Source organism: Vulpes lagopus, chromosome 1 (assembly GCF_018345385.1).
Source record: "Vulpes lagopus strain Blue_001 chromosome 1, ASM1834538v1, whole genome shotgun sequence".
Taxonomy (NCBI): domain Eukaryota; kingdom Metazoa; phylum Chordata; class Mammalia; order Carnivora; family Canidae; genus Vulpes; species Vulpes lagopus.
Genome location: NC_054824.1, coordinates 66,970,918 through 66,997,015, shown reverse-complemented (window position 1 = coordinate 66,997,015; position 26,098 = coordinate 66,970,918). Strand labels below are relative to the sequence as shown.

Here is a 26,098-nt window from a genome sequence, read left to right as displayed (position 1 = left end):
GCAATTCTTTTTACATAGGTATTCAAGAAGTCATGCAATCTGGGCGAGGAGGGCATTTAAAAGCACTGAACCCAGGTTCTACCACCAGGTAGCTGGTTGAGCCTGACTAAATCTTTTGCCCTCTTTGAGGCTGCTTTATCTAGTGAATGGGGAAAATGCCTGCTCTACCTTCCAGGGTTCTAAGGATCAAATAGATTGTGGATATCTAAATGATTTGTAACTGTCAAGTGTTTTTAAAATGTACAGTGGTGGGACTCCTGGGTGGCCCAGTGGCTGAGCCTCTGCTTTTGACCCAGGTGTGATCCTGGGGTTCTGGGTCTCCCTACTCAGTGGGGGAGTCTGCTTCTCCCTCTGCTTCTCACCAACCACTGTGGCCCCGACCCCAACTTGTGCTCTCTCTTAATTAAAGAAAATCTAAAAAAAATTAAAAATAAAATAAAATAAAATTAATTAATTAATTAAAATGTAAAGTGGTATTAGTAGTACGCTTGTGACCAATTCCCCCATCCTTTTTTTTTTTTTTTTAAGATTTTATTTATTCATTCATGAGAGACACAGAGAGGGAGAGAGAGGCAGAGACACAAGCAGAGGGAGAAGCAGGCTCCATGCAGGGAGCCCAACTGGAACTCTGTCCTGGGACATCAGGATCACGCCCTGGGCCAAAGGCAGTGCTAAACCACTGAGCCACTGGGGCTGCCCATTGCCTCCATCCTATTCTGGTCAATTCTTCATTTAAAATTATGAAGGCACCATCTTTGAAGGTTCAGGCTAAGTGACTTCACAAACAATACAAGTTTTGCTTTTCTTTCTCTGTAAAGAGAAGAATCAAAGACCTCAGGGGCTTTAGGTAAAGTGAAAGGTAAAGGTAGGTGAGTGGTTGGTCTGCAGCTCCCAGGCCACAACAGAGTCACAAGAAGCCAGAATGTCTGAGCCAGTTCTTTAGCCCCCAAGTGAAAGTCTCACCTGCTCAGAGATCTCCCCTTGCTGCTTTAGGAAGCTACCACAAAAAAAAAAAAAAAGGAAGCTACCACCAGGGGCTCCTCTTCCCAACCAGGTACTAAAACAGAAGGTCGCCCATCTGAATATAAAATTATAAATTACCATTGTCAGAACTAGAGCAGAATAAGACGGTCTTTTTTTTTTTTTTTAAGATTTTATTTATTTATTCATGAGAGACACAGAGAGAGGCAGAGGGAGAAGCAGGCTCCATGCAGGGAGCCTAATGCAGGGCTTGGTCCTGGGACCGCGGGGATCACACCCTGAGGCAAAGGCACAAGGCCAACCAACCGCTGAGCCACCCAGGTGTCCCCAAAGACGGTCTTTAAAAGGGCTCAGTGGCGGGGCACCTGAGTGGCTGAGTCGGTTGTGCACCTGCCTTCGGCTGGTGTTGCGATCCCAAAGTCCTGGGATCTGGCCGTCCCCCAGTCGGGAGCCTGCTTCTCCCTCCCCCTCTGCCATTCCCCCTGCTTGTGCTCTCTGGTTCTGTCAGATAAATTAAAAAAAAAAAAAAAAAAAAGGCGGGGGGGGGGGGAAGGGCGCAGCCCAGGTGGCTCAGCGGTTTAGCGCCACCTTCAGCCGGGGGCCTGATCCTGGAGTCCCGGGATCGAGTCCCACGTCAGGCTCCCTGCATGGAGCCTGCTTCTCCCTCTGCCTGTGTCTCTGCCTCTCTCTCCCTCTCTCTCTCTCATGAATAAATAAATAAAATCTTTAAAAAATAAAAATAAAAATAAAAAATTTTAAAATAAATAACTAAAAGAGCTCAGTGGTTCAAGAAGACTAGGTAGTGAAGGAATTTTGGCATGCATTAAAACTGCGAGTCTTCAGGCCCCACCCCAAACCTACTGAATCCCAATCTGTATTTTTTTGTTTTTAATTTTTTTCCCAATCTGTATTTAACAAGATTCCCAGGTGGTTCCTGTGTGCGGATTACAATTGTAAAGCCTCCATTCAGGAGGGTCAACTTGACCATGCATATCAAAACACTATCGCAGCCAGAGAGCAGGGGGTCTTGGCCAACAGACTAGGAATATGAAGGTCCCACAGGCAAGGTCATCCCTACTGTGGAGATGGGTGAGTCTGGATACTCAGCCTATTGGCTCCTAAGCTTTTAAGTCATCTGACTGCTCCTTTCAGTAAACCTGTGCTCCCCAAACGCTACTCCAATTACCACCTGGCTTCTACTTGTAGGACATGACGTGCTGGGCATATTGACGCAAAGACATTTTTGCATCGGACAGACACTTTTCTAGTTGAAAACTACACAACTGGCATTTTCATTTGATATACAAAGCAAACAAATCAGATGAGGGCCTGCTTGTGGAGTCTGATAAATGAAACCGGGTGATAATTTAACAGCCCTGTCCCAAAACAGCCCAGCTAAGCCAGCAGGCTTTTACCAATAACCATATCTCATCTCCATCACTCCTTGATCCTAGAATTTCCAGCCGTATCACATAATTTGGCTCAGCTATTCTGGTAGCGTCACATTGCTGAATTTTGCACTACTGACGGGTAAGTTTCCTGAGGGCAGCCAAGGTCTGCAACTGAAAACAAACCTGAAAGGATCAGTGGCCTGGGTGCCATGAACTTAAAGCCAGAAAGGAAAGGAAGTGCCTGTAATGAAAAGAAACCACAATTTTTGTCTGGGGAGTTACTTCATGTTGATTTTGATACTGAAAAAGCAGGAAGTATAATAGTAAGTGTAGATCAATAAGGGAATGGCGGGAGCCTGGGTGGCTCAGCAGTTTAGCGCCTGCCTTCGCCCCAGGGCGTGATCCCAGAGTCCCGGGAGTCCCGGGATCCAGTCCCACATCGGGTCTTCCTGCAGGGATCCTGCTTCTCCCTTTGCCTATGTCTGTCTCTGCCTCTCTCTCTGTGTCTCTCATGAATAAATAAATAGGGTCTTAAAAAATAAATAAATAAATAAATAAATAATAAAGGAATGGCAAAGTGAATTACGGTAGAGGCATATACCGTATATATCCAACACGGGGGCTATGCAGTTATAGTCCCCGTGGATTGTGTTTAGTAATCTGGCAAATACTCATGACATATATTCTGTGACCACCTGAATCCCAGCAGGAAGCAGATGGCGCAATCAAAATTGGGAACTCTGAAGAGAGTTTAATAAAGGGACTGTCTGCAAAGGAGTGAGCAGCCTTTGGAAAAGCAACGGAGCAGAGGGGACCTGCTTCCACTTCCAGGCTAGGCCAGAAGGGGTAAGTGAGCCCCGTAGGAAACGGGGAGAGAGAAATACATGGAGGAAAGCCTCCAAGGTCCTCAGCCAGACTCGTCTGCAGTGATCTGGAGGGGAGTGAGGTGGGGAAGAATTATCTCTCAAACTCAATCAGAAGCCAAGGAGGCAAAAGAGCACCCAGCAGGCTGCTGGAGCACAGAGAGAGTAGGGTGAAGGTGACTGGTGAGAAAACCTGCAAGAGCGCACGGAAGATCCGCAGCACAGTGAATTTGCCAGGGAGGAATAACAAACTACAATGCGAAATTGTTAAGCATACTCCAGAGATGTTTAAACTATATACGCGGGGCGTCTGGGTGGCTCAGTCTGTTAGGCGTCTGCCTTCGGCTCAGGTTGCAGATCCCGGGGTCCAGGAATTGAGCCCCGTGCTGGGCTCCCTGCTCGGGGGAGTCTGCTTCTCCCTCTCCCTCTGCAGCTTCCCGTTTGTGCTCTCTCTCTATCAAATAAATAAAACCTTTAAAAAACACAAACTATAAGCATTTGAAGAGATCAAAGGCAAATCTATCCAAAAGGCAACCATTCCTGTAGGAAGGTGTTGGGGACCGGACTGGGGGTCTTGGTAAGATGGAGGATTGTTGACTTTCAATTATTGATAACGTGGCCCTGCTACTTTTGTAATAAATCACAATCAATGAAGCAAGCTGAGGACAAGCATCTGGGGGAGGAGGTGGACCAGGCAGCCCGTGGGAGCACCTTTTGCTATCCTTCCAACCGCTTCATTGTACAAAAGGGAGAAATGACTTGTTCAAAGTCCTAAGGCAGGTTAGCGGCGGGCTGGGAGGCAATCTGGATGGGCTCTCCCCCTGCCCACGCGGGTTTCCAAACGGGCCTCACCTCTCCATTGAGCTCCACACCACCCCTCCTCACTTCCTCCCTTCTCTTCGGCCGCAAATCCTTGAGCTTCTCCGACTCGAAGCAGCTAAACAGCCTCACACCCTTAATCTCACTGTCTGAATGATAAATCCTGCAGGACGGCTCATTCAAGCCCTTCACACTCTCCTTTGAGTAGCTGGGTGGTCTCTTCCGCCGAAGCGGAGGCTGCTGGCCCTTCCTTCCACTTAGCATTCCCCCAGGAGTCGAGGACTTCCCGGGAGCCAGGCATTCGCCTCCAAAACAATATCCAGATAGGACACGGCCCTCCCAGCCCCCTTTCAGGGCCAGACCATAAAATAAAGCCGCGTGGGCCTTGCACCCCTGGACAGAATCCTTTGTCTGGGTTGGAAACAGCCTGAAAAGATGAAAGGGGGCTTCCACTCTGACCTCTTCACCTCTTGTTATCTTGTGCCCACTCCCTTTAGACTCTCTGAGGCAGACAGCAGCATTTTCCCATGGTCGCTGGGGTTAACGACGTCTTAGCAGCTAGCAGAGGGAGGAATGTGAGGAATGTACCTGCCTAAGGGGCGATTATTTTCATCAAGGACAGGCTGAAATGGATAATGAGGTCAAAAACAAACGCCATCTCTTTCTCAAAGGACTCTGTAAAGAGAGGCTATTAGATATAGTTCATTAGTTAGGGGGGTTGGGCGGGGGGTGGGGTGGGGGGGGAGAGCTACTTTTTAGACTGCTGCTTGAAGAGCAAGGAAGGCATTTTGCCAAGTTTAGATTCTTTCCAAGTCAGCGGGGGGCTAAGTTTAGACGCAGATTCAAGCCTTTATATATCCGAGTTTCGTTCAGGTACAGGCAACAGGTGACGTCCTGGACTCAAAGAGAAGATTTGCAAAAGAATGTGTTGTAACGATACAAGTGGGGGCCGCAGTAAAAACAAAACAGAAACAAAAACACCTAATACCCCAAAATCAAATCTAGAAAACTGATGAACCAGGGTTTACGTATAAAATATATTTATCAAAATATATATATATATATATTTATCATGTGTTAGCGTCTTTTTACAACGTCCCCTTCCCATTGTCACAGCCATCACAATTCAAGCACTAACTCCCCATCCTGCACCCCCAGATCTTATCATGACTTGTAACCTGGAAACTCCTAGCCTTTTCCCTTCCAACTCACCCTGCATCCAACATAGGCTCATCTTAAACTGCTTGTTATCCGTGCCCTGGAAAACTTTCACTGTTCACCAAGGCGGAATGTGAAAAAAGATCTGTGCTTCCCTTTTTCTTGATATCACCAAAACATGTAAGTGTAAACTCTAGATGGCATCTAAAGCTCTTCAAAATCGGAGCCTAATTAACTTTCAACTTGGAACACGCACACCCCCTCGTGCCACCCCCACCACACATATATGTAAAATACCACTTTCCAAGGATACCCCAGACTCTGTGACCACAGTCTCAAGGCAAAGGCCTTGCACTGTGCGGTGTACAATAAACGCCTCATGGTATGTTTCAGTTCTTCTTTGGGGGAAGAAAACACCCCATGGGGGAAAAAAAACACAGCAACAAACGGAACTTCAGGCTTAGTTCAATTTATACACAATCACTTGCTGGAACTTCGTGGAGAGGTAAAGGCCAAAGCCAAATGGGTGACCTCCCAAGAGCGCCCCATCAGACAGGAGGGGGCCTGGACGTGAACACACAAACACACATGTGAGAAAAAAGCGAATGCCTCCAAAACAAAAATCTACAAAGAGAAGGGGAAAGGATCAATTGTGAAGAAAGACTGCTGTGGTTAAGGGTGCAGGCATTTCTTAACCTGCGCTAGAATCTCCACAGCTCCCTCAGCCTCAGCTTCCTTACCTATAAAATGGGTTGGTGTATTAAAATAAGAGTGGTGAAAAAAATAATAATAAAATAAAATAAAATAAAATAAAATAAAATAAAATAAAATAAAATAGGAGATGTGAATAAAGCACTTAGCAGACTGCCTGGCGTATGGTGAGTTCTATAAATGTTAGATCTGATGATGATGATGATGTTAATGATATAGAATGATACCTGCAAGAGTTCTTTGCTTAAAAAAACAAGCCTGCTCTCTGTGGACACATGCTGGACTCCAAGTACCCTGATGAGGCTGTGCTCACTTGGGCTTTGTACCTTTGCCCCAGCTCCTCTCTGAGTTTGGAATGTACTCTTCCCTCCTCCTATCTCTGTTCAAAGGACACCTTCCCAGACCAGCCCCTCACTCCCAACCCAGCAGAAGGAATTCCTCCCTCCATTAAGGGACCATAGCTCCGTGATGGTATTTCTCACTTTGTTTTAATAATGGCTTGCATATATGTTGGTCTCCAGAGTTAGAATATTAACTTCTAGCCCTATTATTAGCTTTGGAATTCTCAGTGTCCAACACAGCCCCAGCTCTAACTCTCCAGTATGAGTGCTCAGAAAGTATCTGTGGAAAGAATGCACAAAGAATGAACAAATAAATGGCTGTACCTTGCATGGTTTCACACCAAATCCCACCCACCAAGTCTCTCTACTGTCAGACCCCTGCTGACACCTGTTCCAGAGAACACTCCTAGAGGCTCCCTGGGACCTGGGAGGGCATTACTGCATTTTCAGCTGTTGCCTCCACTCCACCTTGTGTGACCTGCTGACCAGCTGGCGATGCCACAGGGAACATGACTCAGGGTGGCCAAAAGACGGCTTCATCCCCAAACTACAGAATTCAGTTACAAGTTAGTGCCCAAACTGCTACCCTAGGAAATGTCTGTGAATCGATCTGTATAATGTAGTCTATCAACATCGACAACTTGGTGACCTGGCATTCTCTTTAGCTCCTAGGAAGCTCAGAGGAACCAAGTGATAATTGATCACTTTCCATTTTTGTCCAGTAGTCATGAAAGACACAAAAGATCCTAGATCTTCTCCCTAATTCTGAGTATTCATCAAATTCAGGAGGACATGCGGTCAGTGGTCTTGCAATAGGAAAAAGATGCTGGGTCGTCAAAGGAATTAAGCCCGTGACCTCCAGCTCATTAGCACCTGTTACATCCAAGTGAACTTAATGGGCCATAGCCAGAGCTTCAGGGCTGCTGGAGACGTAACACAGGGCAGTAATACTGGAGAGGTGATATAAGAAATGATTAGTTATGGGGCGCCTGGGTGGCTCAGTCAGTTAAGTATCTGCCTCTGGCTCAGGTCATGATCTCAGGGTCCTGGGGCCCTGCCCAGAGTCAGTCTCTCTGCTCAGTGGGGAGTTTGCTTCTCCCTCTCCCTCTGCCCCTCCCCTCTGCTTATACACACTCTCTCTCTCAAACAAATAAATAAATAAATAAATAAATACATTTTTAAAGATTTTGAGAGAGAGACCATGAATGGGGGACGGGGGGCAGAGGGAAAACCAAACTCTCCACTGAGCAGGGAGCCCAAGGCGGGGCTCAATCCCAGGACCCCGAGGTCATGACCTGAGCTGAAGGCAGAGGCTCAACAGACTGAGCCACCCAGGCATCCCCAAAAATAAAATCTTTTAAAAAAGATTTAAAAAAGAAGAAGAAGAAGAAAGAAAGAAATGATTAGTTATGAATTATCCAGTTAAATTTCAGTCACTTTAGGAATTTACCACTTATTATTAACTGTGGAAATATGCAGGTATGTACATTTCTGAGCCTCGCCTTTTTCCATCTACATAGTGGGGCTGATAACCTAAATCAGAGAAGGGAGGTAGGAGGATTAAATGTGACAATGTAACCTGCACAAAGTGAGTGATTCCATAATAAAAGGTAGTGGAAAGCTATAGATATAGAAGCCAGAGTGATGGTGGTCCAGTAAATAAGCAGAAATTATGGAATGTGTACACCTGTGCATTGGGAAAAGAAGGGAAACGGGAGGATGACTGCTCTAGGATAGATGTTGGGCTCCAGGGCAAGGGTAGGGGGAAGGACTGAGAGAAGAGGTGGGTATCAAGGGTAATGAAGTCATTCATCACACAATCACATAACCGGGCATTACCTGTTTGTCTAGCGGCCCCCGCCTTTCTAGCCCTGAATCTTGCCTTGTCCTGGGCCCTGCTCTACTAGATCCACCAGCATCCCTCAGGGAGCCTAGGAGGGTCACTCAGTTAGAGCTTTACATTTTAAGTTCTCTCTCTCTTTTATCTTATTGATTTATTCCTGAGAGACACACAGAGAGAGAGGCAGAGACACAGGCAGAGGGAGAAGCAGGCTCCCTGTGGGGAGCCCAAGGTAGGACTTGATCCCAGAACCCCAGGATCACGCCCTGAGCCCAAGGCAGATGCTCAACCACTGAGCCACCCAGGTGGCCACATTTTAAATCCTTGAGGGCAATGTTGGACATCATTAAATCCCACCACACCACTTTATCAAGGAGGGAACTGAGGCCCAGAGTGAAAGACTAACTTGCCCCAGGTCATCTTTCTAGTCCTGTGTCTGCCACTAATGTGCCATGAGACTTTGACAAGTCACTTTCCCTTTCTGAGCCTGCACTTCCCTCCTCTGTAGAATGAGAAGTTTGCAGCATTGAGAGATCTAAGTTCCCTCCAACTAACTTTTGCTGTCTCAAAATAATGGTTCCTGGGGCGCCTGGTGGCTCAGTCAGTTGAGAGTCCCTTTTGGTTCAGATCATGATCCGAGGATCCAGGGATCAAGCCTTCCCCAGTAGGTTCCCCTGCTCAGCAGGGAACCTGCTTTCTCTCTGCCCCTCCCCCTACTTGTGTTTTGTGCTTTCTTTCTCTCTCAAATAAATAAATAAAATCTTGGGGCGTTTGGGTGGGTCAATGGTTGAGCACCTGCCTTTGGTTCAGGTCACGATCCAGGGTTCCAGGATCAAGTACCACATCAGAATCTCTGCATGGAGCCTGCTTCTGCCTCTGCTGTGTCTCTGCCGATCTCTCTGGTCTCTCATGAGTGAATGAATGAGTGAATGAATGAATGAATCCTTTAAAAAACAAAACAATTGTTCTCTCTACCACTCTCAAGTTTAGCCATTAGATTCCTCACTCCCTCTCCCTAGGGATCCCTGGGTGGCTCAGCGGTTTAGTGACAGCCTTCAGCCCAGGGCATGATCCTGGAGTCCAGGGATCGAGTCCAGGGATCGAGTCCTGCATCGGGCTCCCTGCAGGGAGCCTGCTTCTCCCTCTGCCTGTGTCTCTGCCTCTCTCTCTCTCTCTCTCTCTCTTTCTCTCTCTCTGTGTCTCTCATGAATAAATAAATAAAATCTTTACAAAAAGAAAAAAAAAAGATTCCTCACTCCTTGACCCTCGACCCCTGCACTCATCTCACACACAAACGTCAAGAAAACACATGTTTGGATACCTTTTGAGCTTTAATTTTAACTGAGTGCTAGTTTCACCAGGGGTAAGGACAAGAAGAAAGTGGTCACACAGAAGAAAGTGCTAGTTGCTGATGGCTGCTGGGCGCCTGCCCAGTGTGCCCAGCCCCTGTGATCCCATCCCTGCAGTGCTAAGCGCTGGCAGTGCAGCGAGGATAAATAAGGCCAGCGATCACCCCTTACATGGCCATCCCCAAGGCTGCCCGGAATCCCTGGGATTACGCAGACTTCTGGAGGGCTTGGAGCAAGTGCACATCACCTGCTGCCACCACAAGTGTGCCTGGGCTTCTGCAGCCTCCGTCTTGTGACTGAGGAATTTTTAAATGGAAGCTCTGAGCTCACAAAAAAGGAAAATGTCTCCCTGATGTCACACAGTTGCTGCCAATTCATCAGCTCAAGTTAAAGGTCAGAGAGGGGGAAGCCACTGCTCCAGGGTCCCGTGGCTGCTCCCTCAGTTGGGGCTTCCCTTCCAGCAGGCTTCCCGCCAGCCACCCAGGCAGGGCCAGCGGTGGAAGCCAAGCTGAGAGCTGTTTGCACTTCCAGGGCACGCACAGAGGCAGTCCTAACACCGCCTAACTGCTTCTGCCCTTCACAGACGTTAACCAATTCATCCTCCCGCCACTCTCCCACTCTCCGGCCCCCACTGTCTTCTGCAGTCCGGGCACACCCTGGAACCTTGACCCCAAACTGTCCTGAGGGTCCTTCCTTTGGGATCACTTCAAGGACAAAACCAAATTGGCACAGAACTTCTTTTGGTATTTTAATAATGAGTGCAGTGTAGGAGCAAAGAGTAGGAGTCCCACTACTAGGATGACAGCCTGCTCCCCTGGCTTCCTAGAGGATGATCTTTGCAAGTTACGTAGCCTCTCTGAGCCTGCTTCCTGACCTGGAAAATGAAGCTGAGAATACTTACCTCGTAGGATTTTCCTGAAGATTCAATGTGAAGCTCTGGTACAGGGTCTGGCATGGGGCAAGTGCTCAACAAATGTCAGCTTGGAACCAAGACGACACAGCTAGAACTGGGCAAATTATTTAATCCCTGAGTCTTCACTTCCTCATCTGTCCAATGAGAATAAGCATATGTAATTGGCGGGGTCGCTGTGAGGATTCAGGGAAACAAATACACAGCAATGAACACAGCACCGAGCACTACAAAAATAGATGGTGGCTACTGGGATTACTCTTTCCATCAGGAAACTGTGATCTGTAGGGAAGGCCTGATGTCAAGCCTATCCCCCTACAAGTCATAATCCAGAGTTAAAAATGAGACATGGAATAAACGTCTATATGGTTCCAACGTGGGCACAGAAAAGAACTTTTAAAATTCATTTTTAGAGTTTTCCCCTTTGGGGGAACTGTTTTCAATTGTGGCTTAAGTTTCCAAGAAGAAGAGAGAGATGATAAAAGGTACATGGGTGAAAGGAGGTTTAATCCAGCAGATCCCAAGGTAGATGGACTGGGAAGTGACCTCAAGGAGGAGGAGGCTAAAATAACTGAGTAATAAGAGAGCAGTGGATTTCTCTAGAACTGGAAGGGACCATAGACTAGTTCTCTACTCCAAATGTAAAGAACAGGGCACCTGGGTAGCTCAGTCGGTTAAACATCTGACTTTTTTTTTTTTTTTTTTTTTTAAGATTTATTTATTTGAGGGCAGACCGGGTGGCTCAGCAGTTTAGCACCCCCTTCAGCCCAGGGCCTGATCCTGAGACCCAGGATCAAGTCCCACGTTGGGCTCCCTGCATAGAGCCTGCTTCTACCTCTGCCTGTGCTTCTGCCCCCCCCCCTCTCTCTCTCTCTCTCTCTCTCTCTGTGTGTGTGTGTGTCTCATAATCATGAGACATAAAATCTTAAAAAAAAAAAAAGATTTATTTATTTGAGGAACAGAGAGAGAAATAATGAGTGGAGGAAGGGGTAGAGGGAGAAGAGAAGCAGACTGCCCACTGAGCAGGGAGCCCAATGAGGAGCTTGATCTCAAGACCTTGAGATCATGACCTGAGCTGAAACCAATAGTCAGGTGACTATTACGACTGAGCCCCCCAGGCGCCAAGAGCATCTGACTCTTGATCTCAGATCAGGTCTTGATCTCAGGGTTGTGAGTTCAAGCCCTGCATTGGGCTCTACACTGTGCAGAGCCTACTTTGTTTGTTTTTAAAAGATTTTGTTATTTATTTATTTATTTGACAGAGAACGAGAGAAAGAGAGAGAGAGAGAGTGCGTGCACAAGCAGGTGGAACGGCAGGCAGAAGGAGAGGGAAAAGCAGGCTCTCAGATGAGCAGAGACCCCAACATGGTACTCAATCCCAGGACCCTGGGATCGTGACCTGGGCTGAAGGCGGATGCTTAACTGACTGAGCCACCCAGACACCTCTGGAACCTACTTTAAAAAAAAAAAAAAAAAGGTGCAGCCCCAGTGGCTCAGTGGTTTAGCGCTGCCTTTGGCCCAGGGCATGGTCCAGACCTGGGATCGGGTCCCACATCGGGCTCCCTGCATGGAGCCTCTGCTTTTCCCTCTGTCTATGTCTCTGCCTCTCTCTCTCTCTCTCTCTCTCTGTCTCTCATGAATAAATAAAATCTTAAAAAAAAAAATATATATATATATAGGGATATAAATCAGTTATTAAAATACCAGAAGAACTTCTGTGCCAATTTGGTTTTGTCCTTGAAGTGATCCCAGGGAAGGACCCTCAGGACAGCATTGTGTCAAGGTTCCAGGGTGTGCCCTGGTACTTAAAAAAAAATAAAAAATATATATACATTTTTAAGATTTATTTATTTATTTATTCAGAGAGAACCGCTGCGCCACTGGGACTGCCATGTATATATATATATATTATTTTTTTTTCTTTTTTTTTTTAAGTACCAAATGTAAAGAACTGAAGAACTGACCTGGCAAGACAATGACAACAGCCAGCGCCTGCTCAGAGTGGCTCACTGTGCTCATCCAACACTGACTGTGATTCTTCCTCTTGGGCACCCTGGGTACCCCCAAACACAGACTTCTGCCTCTGTGACTGACTGGAGGTTGCCTCCTCCTATCCAGTGAGCAGTCGAACCCTAACTCTCCCTCCTCCCTGGCATCCCCCATCCTTCGCTTCTGGCACAGAGATATTCCAGGTGAGGCTTTTCTTCTGGGCTCCTTGATCCCTTTCAGTACCCTCTCAAAGTGTCCCAAACAGGTGAGCCCTTCCCTGGCAGCTTCTTCCCACCAGTCTTTCCTCTTACCCTTAAGACAAAGGTGTTCAAGGCTCTGGGTGTTATATTTCCACGGGCTATTAATATTTTAATGACACGACTTAGAAAGTCGATATAAATATATTACATTTGGGGGGAATCCCTGGTTGGCTCAGCAGTTTCGCGCCTGCCTTTGGCCCAGGGCATGATTCTGGAGTCCCGGGATCGAGTCCCGCATCAGGCTCCCGGCGTGGAGCCTGCTTCTCCCCCTGCCTGTGCCCCCTTCTCCCCCTGCCTCTCTCTCTTTCTCTCTATGTCTATCATAAATAAATAAAAATAAATCTTTAAAAAAATAAATAAAAAATAAATATTTTACATTTTGTAAACATTTCTCGAGCCTATATCTATGGCCCAGGCACTACTCTAGCCCTTCTACCCTATTAGCTCCCCAGAAGCTTCACATAAGAAATGATGGAGAATCAAGTGCGTGACCCTCCATACCCTCTGGCCCTTCGAATCTGGCCAATGATCAAGTGTTGGGAGACCTTTCTCCCAACCTGTTTCTACTGGGCACCCCACCTCTGCCTTCCCTAGTCTGTCATTTGTACCTTATTCACGGATGCCCCTGCCTCCAGAGCCTCAACCCTCCTCTAAGCTATTCTGAACACACCCATCTTCCTCAAAAGCCTCCTTCATCACATTATCCACCCCTCCAACTCCAAATCCTTCCATGGCTCCCTCCCTCCACCCCAGATTTCATTCAGCATTCTCTGTGACCCTGCCCTGACTCTCTGGAGTGGGATATATTCATAGAGTTCTGCCTTACCCACGACAGGGGGGCTCGGAGAAGGAAGGAGAAGGGAGTCTCCAAATCACTCTGGCCAGAGGGCTATGTAGCCAGGAGGGCTTTCTGCAGTGAGGCCGGGGCACAAATCTGAATCATAGTCAATGAGAGTAGCCAAATTCCTATCTGGGAAATCAGGGCAGTCTGAAGGGTGAGGCCAAGCCGTAAACAGAATGAGTAATGAGGTCAGAAGCTGGTGAGGACCAGAATCAGGTCTAGATGCAGTTCAAGGAAACGGAAATGGTACAGGACTGAGGCTGTGAATTGAATTATAAGAAGGTGTGCTACTCTACACGGGGATGGGGGTGGGAGGAGTAGCCCTCGGAATCTCCCTTCCCTCTGGCTTCACTGTTTGGGTTTTCACATGTGTGTGTCTTCCCTGCTGCCAGTTTCCACGCTTCACAAGGCCCCGGCACCGCTCAGTGACTTGTCCAAGGTAGCTCTGAACCAGAGCTCCGTCTCCCACTTCGCAGGGGACGTGCTAGGGAAGTAAGCTTATGCTCATGTTCGTCAGTGCGCAGATTACCTCACATCTCCACGTCTCAGATTCCTCATCTGTAAAGCGAGGACAATAATAACACTACTTCATAATAGTGTTACATAATAATAAGACTACTCTGAGGATTAGCCAAGCAAATATTTGTAAAACGCTTAGAACAGTGCTTGGCACATAGTAAATGCTGTATAAGTGTTAGTTAAATAAAAATAAGGTGCACAGCTGGTAAATAGGGCCAGTACTCAAAGTCAGTTCTAATTTTAACATCCGAGTCCTTAGATCCTCCACTAAGGTCAAGAGCAGGTTATGATGGACTAAGCTAACTATAGGACTTTCAAAAATTAATTTTCATGTCGACTAAGAATAGAAAAGCATGCTGTTGGCTGATTTTACTTGGGCACAAAGGAAATATCACTTGAGTTAACGCCCTTACCTGTTCTTAGGAAACCACTAGGAAATCCAGAAGGACCAGTTCAAATAATAGTTTCCATCCCAAATTTAAAAACCTTTCCTTTTTTTTTTCTTTTTAAGATTGTATTTATTTATTCATGAGAGACACAGAGAGAGGCCGAGATATAGGTGGAGGGAGAAGCAGGCTCCATACAGGGAGCCCAATGTGGGACTCAATTCTGGGACCGCAGGATCATGACCAGAGCTGAAGACAGACGCTTAACTGCTGAGCCATCCAGGCGTCCCTTTAATAACCTTTTCAAAAAAAAAAAAAAAAAAAGTCAAATTTAGAAAATGACTGTGGTGTTCAGGGGCGCCCTGCCAGCACAGTCCATGGGGCAGGCAACTCTTGATCTCGAGGTTGTGAGTTCAAGTCCCAAGATGGCTGTAGAGATTACTTAAAAATAAATAAATAAATAAATAAATAAATAAATAAATAAATAAGGATGCCTGGGTGGCTCAGTGGTTGAGCATCTGCCTTTGACTCGATCGGGCTCCCTATGAGGAGCCTGTTTCTCCCTCTGCCTATGTATCTGCCTCTCTCTGCGGGTCTTTCATGAATAAATAAATTAAAAATCTTAAAAAAAAAAAAAAAGAACCAGTGCAGATCAGGGAAGCTGGGTTTAGTCTGGCAAGGGTCAAGGCTACAGCTCTCCTAGGAAAGGTAGCCAGAGAGCAGATAACAGAGAAAGAAGCACTGTATTTATTTTCCAAAACTGTTGGGGGAAGATGTTTGTAAAAGAAAAGAGAAGAACGTGAGTGTTTGATCTGTGTAAAATGATAAAAAAAAAAGGGGGGGGTACTGAATGCTTCTATAGCTTAGTAGCAATTCAAAGAAGATAGTGTGCAAAAGGCTGTTTGCTTTGGCTATCTATCAAGCAGAAATCTTTATTAACTGAACCTCTCACGCGACTACAGTAAGGCCCTAATAGATGTTTGGAAATGATGACTGCAAAATCCTAAATGGCTTTCTGAAACAAGAGAAAAAAGATGAAACAAAGCTTGGTATGGTTTGTGACAAGTGTATTTTATTGTATTATAATTTTTCCCAAACAAGCAATATTTTTGTCATCTATAGTATGGGGTGATTTATACGCCATCCAAGAACTCTCTACCCATCCTATGATAAGAACAATGTGTTGCCTGATTATGGCTAGTATCAGGGTTTAATAAATATTCCTTTTCTCTGAACAGGCTTACCCCATTGCTTTCTCCCATGTTCCCACGCCCCATTCTCTCTGCCGGTCTCTACCATAACTTGACCCCATGCTTCTCCACTATCTTGAATCTCCCCTAAAGGAGATGTCCCTGGCCTTAGGAACTACGGACCCTGCTTTGCATACTTCCACACTGGGGTAGAGATTTGGATGGTGGGTGTGTGTGTAGGGGTGTCTCTCTTTCCCTTTAGAGGAGAAGGAAGGACACTAGCCTGGGCAGAATGGAAGAAATGAGCTCAGCTCTTGGGAGGTTAAGGGCCTCGGAGCCTGGGGTGCGACAGCTGAGTGGCGGGGAGCACGTGGCTTAGCTAGAACAGAAACCGAGCTGCAGGGACCGCCCCGGGGACACAAAGCACAGCCCAGCTCGTGCCCGCAGGGCCCCGGATCCTTCACCCACAGAGGAGGTTCTCCCGCTGTTTCTGTTGACCTCCCCGCTGCTCTCGGCCCCTCCTCGGCCCACACTCCGGGCTCTGCATACCGCAGGGGTTGGACACAAATAAAATCCATACGTGGGCTCCAGTCTCGGGTCACAGCATTTGCTTACCAGCTCAGCCCGAAGACGGCCCGGCTCTCACCTCCCTTCCCCACCACCGAATCTCTGCTTGTAAACACCAGTCACTGGGTAACACCCTCCATCAGACGCCTTTGGGCTATTATTCATCACCGACTAACCTTCAACCAACTTCATCTTCACAGGCCTCCCCCCAGAAGAGAGGAAATTCCACAGCTCTGAGGTGATGCGAAACGTGTTCTGCACGCCCGGCTGTCTTTCTTTCTGACTCTCCCCAGCCAGTTCCCAAACTGGGTTTCCCGGGCCCCCCTGGACACGGCCTCCCGCCCCCCTCCGCACCATCTCTCCCCCCACCCTCTTCATTCCCCCCTTCTTTCCCTCTCCATTTTACACACTGTAACCTGATAGGCTGGAAATGCAGCTCTTTCATCTTCCATTTCCCACATCCTGAAAGTCCGGAGAGAAGGAGCCCACCCAGATAAAGGCATTCCAAGTATGTGCATCCCCCTCCCCCTTAAACTCCATTCACAAAGCAGATTACTAAAGGCTCTGGGCTCCAGGGAGGCCCTAGGCCCCTCTCCCAGCCCCTTGCCCCAGCCCCCCCACCCACCCCCAAGAGTTTACTCATTCCGAGCCCTCGCTCCTCACCGGCACAAAAACCTAAGTCCACATGCCTAGAACCAAAAATTAACTTTTCTCTGGACTCTGATCCTCTGGGAAGCTTTCACACTTCACTCAGATTGGGACCACAAGGGCTGGAGACTCTGCCTACCATTCATCTGTCCCGGCTGCCTTAGGATTTCTAGATAAGAAGGCTCAGGGAAAATGTGTCTTTGGACCAGGGGGAAAAGATACAAACGTAACATGTGATGTTTCAAGAGGACTCGCTCATGTCTTTGGAAAATATCACAGACTGTTCTAACCCAGAGACATTTCCTTCCAACAGAAGTTGGAAGCCAGAGGAAAAGATGCTTCATTTGAGGGGATAGGCAGAGAATGCGTGTGTATGTGTGTGTGTGTGTCTGGGGGAGGGTGGGTTCTACTAACATTTTTGTTTAGAAATTTCTGGAGCCCGAATGTCCTACCATAGTTCTTCACTACCTGGAAATGAGTGATTATAAAACATACCCCCCAGCTCAGTTCTTCAGTGGTCCTGTCCTGGGTTGTCATTGACAAGGTCTCTGACCTCAACCTCAAAGGTTGAGAAGTACTCCCCCTCCCCACCCAAGCATCCCCTTTCATTAAGGATGATAAACTATCTTATCCACCCTCTAGGGAGAGTGGGAAAGATCTTTGAATCTGTACCAGGTCTGGGATAATCAGTTTTCTGAGTTTACCAGCCACTGTGTGAAACAGGATTTCCTGTGTCAAAGAATGCTCCCCAATCCTGATACCACGGAGTCTATTTAATAGATTATAAACCATATTGTCTTTGCAACTCAGGATAGCTAACTTGCTCAGTGTGCTAGCATCGGACTGAAAATTTGCTAAAATCCAGGCGCATGTCAGTGCGTTGGGTCATGCATTCAGTTTATCTAATTATTACCCAAGAAGTTGCATGGAATTCCAAGTGGAATTCAAGATCCCAGACCTGGGAGATGTAGTCATGATGATAAGAAACAATAGACTGTGGCAGAACGGCCACTTGGCGGCTCCTCAGATCACCCCTGTGGTGCTGAGGAGAAATCTGTACTGTAGCCCTGCTCCAGGAGTGGCCCACATTTGCAATCCTCCTGCAGGGAGCCAGCTCCCCATACCCAGCAGGTAAGAGGCTCCTACACGGGCTCAGCCTCCTTAGTCAGCAGCAGCAGGAAGGGATGCTTGCAGCTCTGAGCAAGTATTTTTCTCTCTGAGCCTCAGCTTCCTTCTCTGTAAAATACTAATCCTTGCTAATCCAAAGGTGATCCCCCAGACTCGAAACAAGGCTTTACCTGGGAGCTAGCTCAAAATGCAGAATTCCAGGCCCCATCCACAACCTACTTCATTTGAACAGGATCCCGGTGATTCCGGCACACCTCACAATGTGAGAGAAGCTCTGGCCTGGCCTCTGGATCTCAAAGGTCCTCTTTCCAGTCATGAAATTGTCCGACCTCCGTAAGTGGTTTCCAGGGAAGTTTTTCTTCTCTGATAAATGGTTTTTCTTCTTACGCCTCCACTCTTGGCACTTACTGTCTCTCCTGCCAAGGAACTCAAGCTTCAGTAGGCATCGGATTTGCATGAGGAGCTTGCTTAAAATGCAGATTCCTGAGCCCTATCGAGAAACACTGGCTACAACTGGGGTGGGGCCAGAGAATCTGCATTTCATCCAGTTTCCTCCACGTGGTTCTACAGATTATGGTTCCGGTTTACATTCCTTTCTTCCGACGTTCTATTATGGAACATTTAAAACATAAAAAATAGACAAAATAGTAATGATGCGCAATCATGTTTCCAAACCCAGCTTCAACAATATCAACTCAAGGTCAATTTTGTTCCACTCAGATTACATTTTTGAAAAATGTTTGCCTCTAGACCTCCCCAGTCTTCTTAGTCCTCCTCCTCACCTAAATGCCTGTGGTCCCTTATTTATTTTTTTGGAGTAATCTCTGGGCCCAAAGTAGGACTCAAACTCACGACCCTACCCCCATCCCCACCCACAGATGGAGAGTCACATGCTCTAGGGGCTCAGCCAGCCAGGTGTCTTGCTTGTAGTCTTTTAAGGGTTCCCTAGCACCTAACACTGTGCCTGGCACATGTAGGCACTCAGAAAATGTGTGTAACGGGACATGAAAAAGAACTTTCAAATAAAATATGTGATCATCTACCTAGGTTGCTTAAGATGGAGGTCAACAGGATTACCTGATCCCCCATTTTTTCAATTATTTCGACTGTGATGCCTTTTTCAGTTCGAGAAACTAAGGCATCAAAATGCATCTTATCAAAGGGAAAAAACTGGTGGAAGGTTTCCAGAAGGCCCCTGTCTACGCCCCTTTCCCTCTGGCTCCAACATTTCGTAAACGACTTGGTGTTTGTGTGTGTGCGGTAAGAGAAAAGGTAGGAAAATAGCTCTAGGGGAACGAGGATATCATCTCAGGGCCTGTTTTACTCTTTAACCTGATAATAAATCTCTTTAAAGCTCCCAAGGTATTCGGAATATCCTGTCCATGGCAAGGTCTTCGCACTGTCGTGAAAGAAATTCAAGTTTAATAGGTGGACTGAGCGTTGAGATCCCAAAGGCACAGCCTTGCTCTTTCCGACCATTTGTTAATTATGAGGCTAAATCTGCGAACTCTCTCAGATGGGTATGCTGAATAATAGGAGGGAGAGTGCGGGAAGAGGCAGGACCGTACCGAGAAAAGCTCGGCAGTTCCAGAACTCAGCACAACAATCAAAGGATAAAGTGGTAATTAGGCCTGATTATCATGCAAGGCAGCCCCGGTTAAATTGGAATGTAGCCGGAGAGACGAAAGGCTGGTTGGAGAGTTTGCTATGCAGGAGACGTGCTTTGATGTCTGCAGGGAAGGTTGTGTTTCATTCAGCCTTCCAACCAAAAAAATGTTGCAGGAGCAATATGAAACCTTCTAAGATGCAGCAGACGGCAAGCAGAAGTGGAGAGCAAGTGGCTGGGTCCGAGTTCTCCCGTGAGTGTGTGTGTGTGTGTGTGTGTGTGTGTGTGTGTACTTATATGCTGCTTTTCTCAGATTTACTGCTCCAGCCTCTTGGAGATGTCAGAAGACAGGAAAACAGAAAGGAATACACTCTCCAACTATTAACTCACCGTCCTTGGCTTGGCAGGTTCTTAGGACAGGGGAGAGAATGTGTCGAAGCTTGGGGCAGCCTTGTTACCTGCTGTGGGGAGAAAAGCAAGAGGAAATGGAGGTAAATGACTCTGTGTGTCCCGGAGAGGCCCTGAACTATGCTGACAGATGCAGATGGAGTCATCTGAGGCTGCCAGCTACCGCAGCCTTTACACCAACTGATGTAGGAAGAAGAAAATGAGCCAAGAAAGTAGGTTAATCTCCCAGAGAAACACAAAATAGGTAGCAGGTACCATTTTTACACCTTTCACTCTGTAGTTGCTTCCAACCCAGAGCTGTGAAGCCCAAGGAATTCCTTTTGTGTCCTTACCTTACCTTTTAGGGGTATCTCTGATCTAATAATGTTGTTTCTGTACCCAGGCTCGTTGCTCAGCTAGATGCACTCCCCAAACCAAGCCACAACTTTCATTTCCACGCAAGGGATTTTCAGTACAACTTGGTATTGGGAGATGATCAACTCTGTACTAAATCACGGACAGGAAAACAATAGTCAGGTTTGTAGTAAGATGTCATATTATCGCCTTACTTATTCACGGGGTGTTCACCAGAGGAAGTGAGATGTGAAATCTTGATGTTGCTTTAAGACAGTGCGTGAAAATACAGAAATCCGACGTGGAAGACTAAATGCAGATTCTTTTTCTCACAGGTTTCCTCTCACCACTATGCTCTACCATCCAGCCACACAGTTCAATATTTCTTTTCAAAAGGGATGGAGTAAGTTGCTGATCATGTTATCTTGAAGGAACCGAAAGAGCGTGTATTACATATCCAACACATTGCTTCTTCGGTTTATCTCAGATTTTTCCTCTGCTTTTGCAATAAACAATCCACAAAATCAGCTGTTTTTGCTGTGATTTCTTCTGTACTTCAGTTTACTGTTAAGAACTGTATAAAATAGGGATTCCTGGGTGTCTCAGCGGTTTGGCGCCTGCCTTTGGCCCAGGGTGCGAGCCTGGAGTCCCGGGATCAAGTCCTGCATCAGGCTCCCAGCATGGAGCCTGCTTCTCCCTCCTCCTGAATCTCTGCCTCTCTTTCTCGCTATGCCTATCATAAATAAATAAGTAAATTTTGGGATCCCTGGGTGGTGCAGTGGTTTAGCGCCTGCCTTTGGCCCAGGGCGCGATCCTGGAGACCTGGGATCGAATCCCACGTCGGGCTCCCGGTGCATGGAGCCTGCTTCTCCTCCCTCTGCCTGTGTCTCTGCCTCTCTCTCTCTCTGTGACTAACATAAATAAAATAAAATTCTTAAAAAAAAAAAAAAAAGTAAATTTTTTTTCAAAAAAAAAAAAAAAGAACTGTATAAAATAATAATGATGCAGACTTAACCATACAGGAAAGAGACCATGAATAACTACAGGTACAACCCTATTGTTTCTATTTTTTTTTTAAATTTTTATTTATTTATGATAGTCACAGAGAGAGAGAGAGAGAGAGAGAGGCAGAGACATAGGCAGAGGGAGAAGCGGCTCCATGCACCAGGAGCCCAACGTGGGATTCGATCCTGGGTCTCCAGGATCGCGCCCTGGGCCAAAGGCAGGCGCTAAACCGCTGCACCACCCAGGGATCCCCCTATTGCTTCTCTAACTTTTTTTTTTTTTTTTGCTTCTATCACTATTGACATTGCAACAATACTTTAAAATCGTGTAAGTGAAGGATGGATGCTTTGATGTAACAAGCTGTCCCCCTCCCCGCCCCCCTCCCCCGCCACCGCCCAGAGTGTCACTTGATTTAGGAGAAACTCTACTACACCCCTTCTATAAAATTCCCTGAAATTACTCTTGTGTGCAGCATAAATTTAGCATAAATAAATTGCACAAGATTGAAAATACCCTTTCAGCTATCTTATGTCGTATAATAAATGAAAATGAATTGTGGAGTTTTGTTTTTACTCAGCATTAAAAGAAAAGAGAGGGGACAGGGAGGAAGAAAGAGTCTTAGCAGCTGTGTGTGTGTGTGTGTGTGTGTGTGTGTGTGTGTGTGTTTAATAAGAAAATAGCATTCCCCAGAATTTCCAGTAAAACCCTTAAGATTTAGGCAGTTCATCCCTAAAGTATGTGTGGGATGCTGGGAGCTCCCTGGCTTTTCCAGGCAACCCCACCCCCCAAAAAAAACACCCCACAAAAAAACAAAAGCAGATGGGTTGCATCTGAACGAATCAAAATCCCCAGGGGCCAGAGCTCTCTGCTCTAAATGCTAATAGAGTGAGTAATCAGAAACCTACATTTGGTAAATTATTTATCTTATCTCTGGAACTCAGCAAAGCATAGAAGACAGCAACTTCTGTAGAAAGATGTTGTTAGTCAAGAACTCCAGCTGGAATTTGTACTTTTACTAGAAAAGGGAAAAGTTCAGAGACTAGTGTGGCTCATGAAGCAAGACTTTTTTTTTTTTTTAAATGACCAAAAGCAAAGCCAAGGAAAACTGACATCACAGTTCTGTGGAACAGGTCTGGTTCATGTTTTGTCTAATGGGCTTTACGTTCCATCTGTATTAGGGTAATGGCAAAGCAAACCAATAGATATTAAGGATCGTTGAAGAGTGGGGAATAGGTTCCCACACTCCCCATCTCAGCTGTTCCCTTCACAAAGAGCCAGAGTAACTAGAAGCAGTGGCTCTGAAACTTGAGCTTCCTGCTTCAGAATCACCTGGAGAGCTTTTAAAACTCAGATTACCAGGCCTCACCCTCAGAATTTCTGATTCCGTAGGCTTGCTGGGGTGGGGCCTGATAATTTGCATTTCTGCACTTCCTGAGCAAATCTCCAGGTCTGCTACTGCTGGCTCAGGTACCATATTTTGAGAAGCACTGGCCTGGAAGGTGGAGTCTTTCTGCAATCTGGTTTGGTTCCTGTAGAATGTAAGCACCCTTCCTCAAATGAAATATGTAGATTTGCAAGTATAAAGGCTAGGATTGAGATTTTGACAGTGGAATTAACACTAGTAATGAATCCTAGCCCTTTCACTTATCTTACAAAATATGTTATCTTGATAAATCAATTCCATCCATGATGAACATACTGATAGCATATACACTTGCTTTGTGTCCTCCGTAGTCCCAAGTACTTTGGGGTTCAGTAGAATTGAGCAAATAAAAAAGTAAAGGCTTGGGGTACGTGGGTGGCTAAGTTGGTTAAGTGCCTGCTTTCAGCTCTGGTTATGATCCCAGTGTCCTGGGATCAAGCACCTCATTGGACTCTCTGCTGAGCGAAGGGTCTGCTTTTTCCTCTCCCTCTGCCTCTCCCCCTGCTTGTGCTCTCTCTCTCTCTCAAATAAATAAAATCTTAAAAAAAAAAAAGTAAAGGTTTCATTTGAAAAAATATGGTTGTATAATTCACATTCATACTTATAAACATTTTAAGTTTTGTTTTGTCTCCGTACAATTTTAACAGTTTATCCACACTGTGAACTCAATTCCAATAGATTGAGTCGTGCAATCATAGGAACTCAAACAATTTCTTTGCCTTTGCTTCTTTCCTTCACACAACAAATATATTTGGAGCACATATTGTAGGTATGAATAACATACAACAAAAATAGAATACAGGGTATTGAATCTAAGGGGAGATGAGACCAAATGATACAAAGCACGTGGGTTAAAGGAATTCGCCACCAAGTGTGATAGCCAGGTAATGCTTTTTATAGAAGGAGGCACTTGAGTGATTGTGTTCAAAATCCTTCTATGGCTTTTAGTCAGTCTTCAGATAATATTCATCCTCGACAGAATGGCACAAGCAAATGGTTATGATCACCTATGGTTACCTGTTCAGTTAGATTCCTCTCTACTCCTTTTACCTCCCAGGGGCCACACTCAGCAACAAAGGAAAAGTCTATGATAATCTGAAGCACCTGGCTACCCCCACAGAAGGGCATGTGACTTGTTCTCATGGTCATGAGTTTGAGCTCCCTATTGGGTGCAGTGATTACATAAATGAATAAATAATTTTTTTAAGTTTTAAAAAAAGTCTGTGATAATGTAACTTTCAGATGTAACTGCAATTAACAAGTGGTCCTCTACTAAGCGCCTCCCACTTTCTCAAATGGGGGCAGACTAAAGAGCTCTTCCAAAGGAGTGTTTTAGGGGGCAACTGGAGATGACTGCCTCATGATCCTTTGAACTTCGCTTAAATGACCAGGCAGTTGTGTACACAACGAGTTTCACCATCCTCACTTTGTGTGCTTTTTGTGGACAGCATGATCCAACTGAAAAAAAACAAAACAAAACCATTTTTCTTTAACCTCAAGGTAATGCAAACCATACTTCTATTTTAAGTTTCTAAAATTTTGGACCCTGCTTACGATATGGTGGGGTTTTTTTTTTTTTCTGTCATGCAAATTCGTGACTCTGGGTGTTTACAATGCTGTTCCTTCTTGCTGAAATTTGAATTTCCCTATCCTGTCCTTTGACTGTTCAACTCTTCTCTTCCTATTTATGTTTCAAAACCCACATCAGGTGCTACCTCCACTCTGAAGGCTTCCTGGACCCTGGAGATAAGGTCTAGAGGGTGTCATAACTTTCTTTGCAGACTATGTCTTAACTCTAGTCACTGCAGAATAAGTGTTTGTGTGAGAGGTGCTTATTAAATGTGAAGAAATGAGCCAAAACGGAGAGAAGCAATGTATACATAAAGAAAGATGGGAAAATGCAACTCTCACTCTGGGGACCACAAGTTCCATCCTGCCCTTACCCTCTCCTCACATCATCGGAAAAGAAAGATATGCAATTATGAGCAGAAGACCTCAGAATGTTTGAGTCTTAGTTTCCTCATCTGTATAACTGGGATAATGACAATACCTGCCTCATGGAGTGGTGGAGTTGGATGTGGGGAAAGTGTTTATAAGGCACTTAGCACTGTTCTTGGCACATAGGAAGAGCTCAATAAATGTTAGCCATTATTTACTCTATTAGATGAATTCCATACTTTCATGGGGGACTCAAATGGCTTAACTAAACCGATATTTCATAGGTACCTTAAGTAAGTAATTGGGATCACACCTATTACCCAAATTAGACCCAAGATATAGGTGGCACTTTGGGGCTTTTCTTGTTACTGATGAGTCTGAGAGTGAACAGTTCAACAGTGAGATCTCCTGAACTGAGACTACTCCAAAGATGCGGGTGGGAGAAGGAAGTGGTAGTGCATGATCTCTGTCTCCAATCCAAAATGGCATCATGGAAAGAAATAGCTTTGTTTCAAGTTCTCCAGGAGGCATGATTAAGACCAAATGAAGGGGTGATGCCTGGGTGGCTCAGTGGTTGAGCATCTGCCTTTAGTTCAGATCTGATACTGGAGTCCCAGGATGGAGTCCTGCATTGGGCTCCTTGCAGGGGACCTGCTTCTCCTTGTGCCTGTGTCTACCTCTCTCTTTGCATCTCTCACAAATAAACAAAATCTTAAAAAAAAAAAAAAAAAAAAAAAAAGACCAAATGAAGAGAAGTTACAGAGAAATCAATTTTCATTTAACATTTAAAGGCTTCCCAATGAGTATAGCTGTATGGCACAGGCTGCCGTGTGAGGTAGTAAACTCCTTTTTAGCAGAGGTAACCAGGGGCTGGATAATTAAAAAGGATGCTCTAGGACCCTCAGCTTTAAGATTCTTTATCTTATCTTATCTTATTTTATTTTATTTTATTTTTTGTTTATTCATGAGAGACACAGAAAGAAAGGCAGAGGCATAGGCAGAAGGAGAAGCAGGCTCCCTGCGGAAGCTCTGTGCAGAACTCATCCCAGCACCCCAGTATCACGGTCTGAGCCAAGGGCAGATGCTCAACCACTAAGCCATCCAGGTGGCCCCCCTTTTTTATATTAAGATTCTTGATTCAGTAATATGAAAGACTGTTAAGTTTCTGTCCCAACCATGAACTTGAGAGTTCAAAGACTTGGCTTAAAATCTCATTTCCCATTGGACTGTGGGATAGTTGCTTCAGTTTTGCCTCAGTTTCTTTATCTGAAATGGGAATCACAACCCTTATTTTCCTCAGTGTCAGAGGATTAGATCTTTTTAAACTTGTAAATACTTTAGCATGGCTAATATAGTTCACACCTGATTAAAAAAAAACAGCTATTTTTATGATTAGGCTCAATGTTCTCTCATGTGTGTGCTCATATAAATTCATATCGGTGTCTAGGATCTTTTTACCTGTGAAGCTTAACTGTCTATTACCAGTCCTTTCTT

The 26,098-nt window shown here is 45.7% G+C and overlaps 1 long non-coding RNA gene across 1 annotated transcript; it reads left to right on the top strand.

The window, feature by feature from the left end:
• Positions 1 to 19,608: 19,608 nt before the first annotated feature.
• LOC121473407 lies at positions 19,609 to 20,765 on the top strand. Its single transcript, XR_005983150.1, has 4 exons — positions 19,609 to 19,750; positions 19,905 to 19,988; positions 20,288 to 20,421; positions 20,574 to 20,765. It is a non-coding gene; the product is annotated as an uncharacterized LOC121473407 (long non-coding RNA).
• Positions 20,766 to 26,098: the final 5,333 nt, after the last annotated feature.